We start from the raw sequence: 10,143 nt of genomic DNA, 5'->3' as shown, positions 1-10,143 counted from the left end.
TTATATGAAGCCTTTATTACAAACATGGTGGTTACAAGCCAACCAACCAATTATTCATTAAAACTAGTAAATAGAAATTAAGGTAACTCTTGAAAGAACACAAAAAAAAACGTCCATGAGACTTGTGAATGAAAAAAAAAACGGCTATGCTTGCTTAAGGAGCCATAAGAAGCATTAAGGAGTCATCATAAGCATTAAAGTGTAACCCTAATCCACCAAAGAGTGTCAAAAACGGCTAGGAGGCTTTATGAAGCAAATAGTAACGTTTTTAGCACTTATGAAGCCTTAAAAATGTTGCCCTAGTCTTCATGCAACCTTAATTGAATTTGTGGGTTACCATGCACAACCCAACCATTGAGCCCAAACCACCTTCTAGCCCACTGGTAATCACTAATCCATCACATTTTGGGCTTTCATGATCCATGCATGGATCATCCCTTCCCCCTTTGAAAGGAATTGACCTCAATTCATCAAGTCCATCATCATCAAGATAAGGTGAAAGATCTCCCACATTAAAGGTAGCATGCATTCCATGGTCTCCTCCCAAATCCACCTTGTAACCATTATCATTTTCATAATTTGTCACTTCCACACATGTATCATTCCCTCCTTCTTCGAAAGGAATTGTCCTCAATTCAGTAAGAACGAAATTGTGTTGTTCCCCTATACGAACCTTCCCTGATAGCAAGTCTTGAAAACAAAATTTTATTGCATAATGTGACCTTTTCTTTATTTCAACTTGGTCTTTTCTCCACATACACATGTTCTTCTTCAAATAACTCAAATAACTCGCCAAATTCAATCCTAACCGTATCTTCCATTTGTGGATGAAAAACCACTTCCATACATTCCCATGAACTCGGCCCTGCAAATTAACCTTGCAATAATTTAAATGGTTAATTGTAGTCATTTTAAAGAATGGGTCATGGTTTGTATTTGTAAGTTGATGAGCAGCATGCCCCAATATCACAGCTTCCCAATTAAAGGCACACCAAATGAATATGAGTCCAAACATCATGAGCTCCCTCCTATGTAAATAATTAGGACTTGCATCTTCATATTTTCTCTTAGAAAGATGGTTTGTAAAAAGATGAATACCATCCTTCTTCTTTCGTTCCCAACAAACTTCACGCCATCGATCTTGGTGTTTTTGAAAAATGAATGAAGAATTAATGAAAATATGTTTTGTTTGTGGACAACATAGAAAATAGGCATACGAATTGCCACACAATGCCTCTTTTGGTGACTGATTGATACCACCATGAACACATATTTTTTTGGAAATCATCATAATGTCTTTTGAAGGGTACAAAATTCTGCCATCATCCAAAAATAATTGGTCTTGCTGTTTTTGAGCCACGAATGAAAAGTCTCCATCTCTAATTGCACAAAACTTTTTATCAAAAGTAATACACAAGTCTTTTTTCTCCTTTTGATCAACGAATGAAGACAAAACAAAAACATCATCATTAAGATCATAATTAGTAAAATCAAACCTCTCACCAAGGCCTTCAAAATGCAAAATATAAGCATTCCATGGCCTCCAAAGTGTAAAAATCTCCCACACTTTGAAACGAAAATGAAGATGAAAAACGAATAAACCTTCTTGATCAATGAAGCTTCCAATTTGGATTTCTTTAAGATCTTTAGAAAAGAAATTATGTTCATAAAAGATATGAGAACTTGAATTTTTGTGACACTTATACTCACTTGTTCTCGTGGTTGTAAGCTCTTGGAATGAAATTTGTTGTTCAACAAAAATCACAATTTCTTCAACAATTCTGTCCATATCAACAAAATTGATTTCTTCCACAATTGCTTCAACAAATTCATCTCCGATCACGGAATTAGTTTCTTCTTCAATTTCTTCAATAAATTCCTCTTCAACCAAGAAATTTATTCTTTCACAAAATTCCCCTTCTCCATCGGTGTCGTAGATGGGACCGGAATCTTCTTCCTCCTCTTCTTCAAATTTATCTTCCTCTATTTGTTCTTCATCATATAATTTGCGCAACATTTTTGGACAATAACTTCTGAACAACTTAAATAAAAAAATAGCAAGAATTTTTCTTGAAGAAGAACTCAGTTACACCCAATCGGAACTAGGCTCTGATACCACTTATGATACGTGTATGGGCTTGATTTAGTGAGTGGGGTAATTTTTAGGTAAATTAAGAGAGAATAACAACCACAAATGATATGTGAATGGAAAGAAATGGATAGATTAGTAACAACTCAAGACCTATTAAGTTGTATACCGGTGAAAACGATCCAAGACCTATTGGATTGAGTTCGTATCAAGTCAAGAACACGTCCTAACAAGATAATTTGTGAATTATAACAATAATTCCAATTGAACAAAGGTTTTTTTCTTAAAAATTCGTCTATTCACTTTCCCATGCATAAACTTGGCTTTATATGAAGCCTTTATTACAAACATGGTGGTTACAAGCCAACCAACCAATTATTCATTAAAACTAGTAAATAGAAATTAAGGTAACTCTTGAAAGAACACAAAAAAAAAACGTCCATGAGACTTGTGAATGAAAAAAAAAACGGCTATGCTTGCTTAAGGAGCCATAAGAAGCATTAAGGAGTCATCATAAGCATTAAAGTGTAACCCTAATCCACCAAAGAGTGTCAAAAACGGCTAGGAGGCTTTATGAAGCAAATAGTAACGTTTTTAGCACTTATGAAGCCTTAAAAATGTTGCCCTAGTCTTCATGCAACCTTAATTGAATTTGTGGGTTACCATGCACAACCCAACCATTGAGCCCAAACCACCTTCTAGCCCACTAGTAATCACTAATCCATCACATTTTGGGCTTTCATGATCCATGCATGGATCATCCCTTCCCCTTTTGAAAGGAATTGACCTCAATTCATCAAGTCCATCATCATCAAGATAAGGTGAAAGATCTCCCACATTAAAGGTAGCATGCATTCCATGGTCTCCTCCCAAATCCACCTTGTAACCATTATCATTTTCATAATTTGTCACTTCCACACATGTATCACTTTCACAATTGGGATACGGCTTTGTTTCATTCGTTTTACTTCCCGATCCATAATCTCCGCAGGCTCTTCCACGAAGTTGAGGCTTTCATTGACTTCAATCTCGTCGAGGGGAATTACGAGAGTCTCATCTGACAGGCATTTCTTCAAGTTTGAGACGTGGAAGGTAGGGTGTATGTTGCTTAGTTCGTGAGGTAGGTTGAGTTTATAAGCTACGGGGCCGATTCTGGCGAGAATCTCAAAAGGCCCTATGTACCTTGGGTTCAGCTTTCCACGCTTTCCAAAGCGTATCGTGCCCTTCCAGGGTGAGACCTTCAACATGACTCGATCTCCCACCTGGAATTCCAAGGGTTTTCTTCGTTTGTCGGCGTAGCTTTTCTGTCGATCCCTAACGGCTTTTAGTCGTTCATGTATCTGTACAATATTCTCGGTCGTCTCTCGAATGATCTCTGGACCAGTGAGAGAGCTGTCAGGAACTCTTCCTTTAGCTAGCTGAGTGTCACCCACCTCAGCCCAGCATAGAGGGGATCTGCACTTACGACCGTAGAGGGCTTCGAACGGAGCTGCCTTGATACTCGTATGATAACTATTATTGTAAGAAAACTCCACAAGAGGTAAGTGTGTGTCCCATGATTTGCCGAAGTCAATCACACAAGCTCGCAACATATCTTCTAAGGTTTGGATCGTCCTCTCACTCTGTCCGTCGGTCTGCGGATGGTAGGCTGTACTCATGTCCAACCTCGTCCCTAGTGCCTTTTGCAATGATTGCCAAAACCTAGAGGTGAATCTACTATCTCTGTCTGAGATAATAGATATAGGGAAGCCATGTAGTCGTACTATTTCTTTAATGTATGTTCTAGTGACTTTCTCCATCCTGTCCGTTTCTTTGATGGGTAGGAAGTGTGCAGACTTGGTCAACCTGTCAACAATGACCCAAATGGTATCTAATCCACCCACTGTCTTGGGAAGTTTGGTTATAAAGTCCATTGTGATCCGCTCCCACTTCCATTCTGGTATCTCAGGTTGTTGGAGGAGTCCTGATGGCTTTTGATATTCGACCTTGACCTTCGCGCAAGTAAGGCACTTACTCACAAAGGTGGTGATCTCCGCTTTCATGTTCGGCCACCAGTATAGCTTTTTGAGGTCCAGATACATCTTATCTGAACCCGGGTGGACGGAGTAGCGAGTGTTATGTGCTTCCCTCATAATCAAGTCTCTAAAGCCTCCATAGCGTGGAGTCCAGATTCGGTCCATGAAGTAGTAGGCTCCGTCACCCTTAACCTCCAGATTTTTATCCATTCCGCGCAGGGATTCTCCCGTCACGTTCTCAGGCTTTAAGGCTTCTAGCTGAGCCTCTTTGATCTGTGTGGATAGATGTGAATGGATAGTCATCGCCAACGACTTGGTCTTTCGACCAGTATACTCCTTCCTACTCAGTGCGTCTGCTACTACGTTGGCTTTTCCCGGGTGATATCTAATTTCACAGTCGTAATCGTTAAGTAGCTCGACCCATCGATGCTGCCTCATGTTGAGTTCTTTTTGGTTCAGTATGTGTTGAAGACTTTTATGATCAGTGTACACCACACTCTTCGTCCCGTATAAGTAGTGTCTCCAGATTTTTAGTGCAAAGACAACCGCTCCTAACTCGAGGTCGTGAGTAGTGTAGTTCGCCTCATGGGTCTTTAGCTGCCTCGAGGCATAGGCGATAACCTTACCTCGCTGCATCAATACACAACCGAGCCCTTGATTGGGTGAATCACAATATACAACAAAATCTTCTGTCCTTTCGGGAAGGGATAATACTAGTGCGGTGCATAGGGCTCGCTTCAGGGTTTGGAATGCCTTCTCCTGTTTTTCTTCCCAGTCGAACGATACGCCTTTCTGTGTCAGCATAGTGAGAGGCTTCGCAATCCGAGAGAAGTTTTGAATGAATCTACGGTAGTAGCCAGCGAGGCCTAGAAATTGACGAATTTCCGTAGGCGTCTTCGGTGCTGACCAGTTCTCAATAGCTTTAATTTTGGAGGGATCCACATGGATTCCTTCTTCACTAACCACGTGACCTAAGAATTCAACTCTTTGGATCCAAAACTTGCACTTAGAGAACTTCGTATATAACTTTTCGGATCGCAATGTTTCCAGGACTCGTCGTAAGTGATCCCTGTGTTCTTCCTCGCTCCGAGAGTAAACGAGGATATCGTCAATGAAGATGATGACGAACTGATCCAGATATGGACGACACACCCTATTCATCAAGTCCATGAATACTGTGGGGGCGTTAGTTAGTCCAAAGGGCATCACTACGAACTCAAAATGTCCGTAGCGGGTTCGGAAAGCTGTCTTCGGAACGTCTTCCTCAAGTACCCGTAACTGATGATACCCAGATCTAAGATCAATCTTGGAGAAGTAACTTGCTCCTTGTAGTTGGTCGAATAGATCGTCGATACGAGGGAGAGGGTAGCGATTTTAACCGTGAGTTTATTGAGTTCTCTATAATCGATGCACATCCGAAACGATCCGTCCTTCTTCTTCACGAACAAGACCGGTGCTCCCCAAGGTGAGAAGCTCGGTCTTATAAAGCCCTTGCTGAGCAGTTCGTTGAGTTGACTGGATAGTTCTTGCATTTCGGCGGGCGCTAGACGGTAGGGAGACTTAGCTACGGGGGTAGCTCCTAGAACTAGGTCAATTCTAAACTCAACCTGGCCTTTAGGAGGTAGGCCGGGAAGATCCTCCGGGAAGACATCAGGAAAATCGCATACTACGGGAATGTCTTTTGGATCTTTCGATTTCTGGTTAGGGTCGACGACGTAAGCAAGAAAGGCGTGATATTCCATGCGTAAGTATTTCTGAGCCTGAATACTGGAGATGATACGAAGACTCGTACTCAGCTTATCTCCATATATCAATAGGGTTTCGTGATTCTGAAGGTTCAGGCGAATGGCTTTGTCGGAACATAGGATATCTGCGCGATGGAGACTCAACCAATCCATACCAACAATGACATCAAAATTTTTGATTGAGACTGGTATAAGATCGATTGGAAATGAGTGATCGTCTAACATGAGAGTGCAACCTATGTAGATTTCGCTAGAGCTTTCTGTTTTCCCATTAGCCATTTCTACGACGAATGTTTCTTTTAGTGGTTGAGGGGTTTGTTTGAGTAAGTGTTTAAAGTTATGATTTACGAAGCTTCTTTCTGCACCACTATCAAATAAGACACAGGCATAGGAGTTGTTGAGAAGAAACGTACCCGTGACTACCGTGGGATCTACTACCACTTCATTGTGACCGATAGCGAGTAGCCTTCCAGTTCCCCCAGCATTTGTGGTCTTTGGACAGTTTCTCTTAAAATGACCCGCCTCTCCGCAGCCATAACAAGTTGGGGTCACTCCCGTACCAGGAACCTGCGTGATAGGTTTGGGAGGGGCCTTACAAAATCGGACAGTATGGCCCTTTCGATCGCAGTTGGAACACTGCAGTTCACAGCAGGGGCCGTTGTGGTGGAAAGGGTACTTGGTACACTTGGGCAAGTTTCCACTGTAAGCTTTCGGCAGGGTTGGGGCTGCTGGAGTGGCCGGGGTGGTGGCAGCATGGACCGCCACAATTTGCTGGTCCTTTGAGGAGGTCTGAGTTTTCTTGCCCTTCTTCTTATCCCATCGCTTCCTCTTTCTATCAGATGAAGCGGGTGGTGTAGTGGTTGTTGTGGTTGCTGTTGCTGGAGTGGAGGAGATTTCGTGGTTGATCAGACTCTGGGCCAATTCCTTGGCGCTGTCAAAAGTGGTAGGGCGTGAGGCTAGAACATTTCCTCGATACTGTCACATCCCGAAAACCGAAGGCGGAAACATTTCCGGGGCGGACTCCACGTTGAGTATCAAATCCAATGCACATAGTAAGCGAAGTAAAACACAAAACATTACATTACATTACATTACATAGATATCATTACATCAGTTGAAAAGTAAAGTAGTACAAGTTTCATAGTTACATAGTTTATACAAAAGAAAGACGTGACTTCCATTCGCTCCGTCTTCAACAAAACAACGCAAGGATACCTGTCTAAGAAGAACATGAGAATACAAGCAATTTGAAAATCAGCAAAGAGCTGGTGAGTTCATAAGCGGTTTATTTTTATGAAATTGTACAAGATTCCTTTTAAATTCTGAAAAGGTTACAACCCAAGAAAAACCCATATTTTCTTATAAGTAATTATTAGTTAACTGATTACTCACACGATACTAGATATGTGAATTCACTAACCCAGGAAAATCCTATATTTTCCTAAAAGTAAGGTTTTAGTTTTTAAGATCACATTGTAAAGTTTAACTCATAAAACTATTTAGTGAAAATTTCATGGGATTACTATCCCGTACCAAATATGAGACAGTTTGATATACTCAAAACTATAGATAGATGTAGATTTAAAGCTATAGGACTATCACCCGATACTAATTATAGATTCAATCCATGGGATTTCCATCCCGTACCAAATAGATTTAAAATCATGGGATTACCATTCCGTACCATATATAGATTTAAAACCATGGGATTACCATCCCGTACCATATATAGATTTAAAACCACGGGATTACCATCCCGTACCATATATAGATTTAAAACCATGGGATTACTATCCCGTATAAGATATAATTAAAAACCATGGGGCAAACATCCCGTACAAGTTATAGATACCATATAAAAAGTAGATACGGAATCGAAACAAAGTCAAAATTATACTGTGAATAAACTTATATTAATACATATTGTGAGTCGGGTAACCATGCTAATACGACAACGAGACCTCCTTGACGTTTGTCAGATGTCGAAACGATAACCAGAAATTTGTCACCCCAGGCGTGCCCGCCTAACTGTAGCTAACAGTTAAGGTGTGGGATTGTCAGTCCCGAATAGATCTATTCACAAATTCCTAGCTCTCCCTCCAGGAGACTCTGGTTACACTTCCGGGGAGGGTTTACTGATCATCCATAAAGGGTAGTGACTATCTCACAAACTAGTACTAAACTATTCACAGGGTTCTCATACGATATCAACATACAAAAATTTATGAAACGTAATACCGCGAATATAGATACATACAATGAAACTATCTGACAATACATTCAAATAATACAGAGATAAACTGAATCAGACATAGTTTATCTAATAACTTTATATACACATTAGTACATGATAAAATGAACAATAAAGAATCCCAAATTATTCCCATAATAATTTGATTAGTTTGGTTATTTTCTTAACTAAAATTCATTTAGTTGTAATTGATAAATCATCCCTTATGCTCAGCATAATAAATAAGGGGCTAATGTGTTTATAAGTGATCCATGCATGGATCATGAAAGCCCAAAATGTGATGGATTAGTGATTACTAGTGGGCTATAAGGTGGTTTGGGCTCAATGGTTTGGTTGTGCATGGTAACCCACAAATTGAATTAAGGTTGCATAAAGACTAGGGCAACATTTTTAAGGCTTCATAAGTGCTAAAAACGTTACTATTTGCTTCATAAAGCCTCCTAGCCGTTTTTGACACTCTTTGGTGGATTAGGGTTACACTTTAATGCTTATGATGACTCCTTAATGCTTCTTATGGCTCCTTAAGCAAGCATAGCCGTTTTTTTTTCATTCACAAGTCTCATGAACGTTTTTTTGTGTTCTTTCAAGAGTTACCTTAATTTCTATTTAATAGTTTTAATGAATAATTGGTTGGTTGGCTTGTAACCACCAAATTTGTAATAAAGGCTTCATATAAAGCCAAATTGTGCATGGAAAAAGTAATGCACGAATTTTAATCAAAGAACCATTATTTTCACTTTGAATTATTGTTATAATTCTCAAATTATCTTGTTGGGACGTGTTCTTGACTTGATACGAACTCAATCCAATAGGTCTTGGATTGTTTTCATCGGTATACAACTTAATAGGTCTTGAGTTGTTACTATACTAATCTATCTATTTCTTTCCATTCACATATCATTTGTGGTTGCTATTCTCTCTTAATTTACCAAAACACTACCCTACTCACTAAATCAAGCCCATACACGCATCATAAGTGGTATCAGAGAGCAGAATGGATTTTGATGATCCAGAGTTCCTACAAAATCTTCGAGAAGCATTAAGAAACACCCAAGAAGGTGGAAATCGAAGGCAACCCCGCCGTGGTGAACATAGGGTTGTGGAAGAATTCAAGGTGTCTGAATTGCCTGAATTTGTTGGTGGAACTGATCCTGAACGCTACTTGGAGTGGGAAAGGAAGATTGAAAGAATGTTCGAGTACAAAGAAGTGGATGACGAAAAAAGTTGCAAGTATGCCATTCTCAAGCTAAGTGGTGGTGCTTCATTGTTGTTTGAAGGGCTTAAGGCCAAAAGAACCCGTGAAGGCAAAGAAAAATTTTGTTCTTGGCTTTCTCTAAAACGAAAGCTAAGAAAGAGATATGTTCCTTCTACTCATAGAATGGCCACTTACAAGAAGATTGTTGATTTGAGGCAAGGAAAAATGAGTGTTGGAGAATACATTGATGAATTTGAGAAGTTGTCCTTGATGGGGGATATTGAAGAAATTGAAGAACAAAAAATGACTCGTTTTCTAAAAGGGTTGAACTACAACATTGCCAATGTTGTGGAGTTATATCCTTATGCTGATTTTGGAACTCTTTGTGGTTTGTGTTTGAAGTTGGAGGGGCAAACCAAAGCACGTTATGGTGGGAGTTCAAGTTCAAGTCTCGAAAGTCCCAAGTTAAAGTCGTGGTCCAAGCCCGAGTCTAGCAATAGTGATCCGTATGTGGATAATGAAGGCCCAAAAGGTTATGGGTAGCTTAATATTGGGCTCGAAAGTTGTTTGGGATTAATGGCTTATGGGGTGTGCATGGTGACGTAGTTGATGGATTAGGGGTTTCTTAAGTAAATTAATAAAAGTTTAATAAATCCAAGACTTCATTGATTGTTTGATTCAAAGCTTGGGTGGTTATGGAAGCATTTGGAAGGTTATCATTGATGGCCCTCTTTAAACTTTGGGAGTTACACTCTTATCATTGATGGCTCTCTTTAATCATTGGGAGTTACACTCTTTACATCTTCTCATAACCAATTACTAGCAATTGAAGAACAATTGAAGACATG

Source organism: Lactuca saligna, chromosome 1 (genome assembly GCF_052625555.1).
Source record: "Lactuca saligna cultivar CGN05327 chromosome 1, ASM5262555v1, whole genome shotgun sequence".
Lineage (NCBI taxonomy): Eukaryota > Viridiplantae > Streptophyta > Magnoliopsida > Asterales > Asteraceae > Lactuca > Lactuca saligna.
This window is presented reverse-complemented; position numbering follows the sequence as displayed.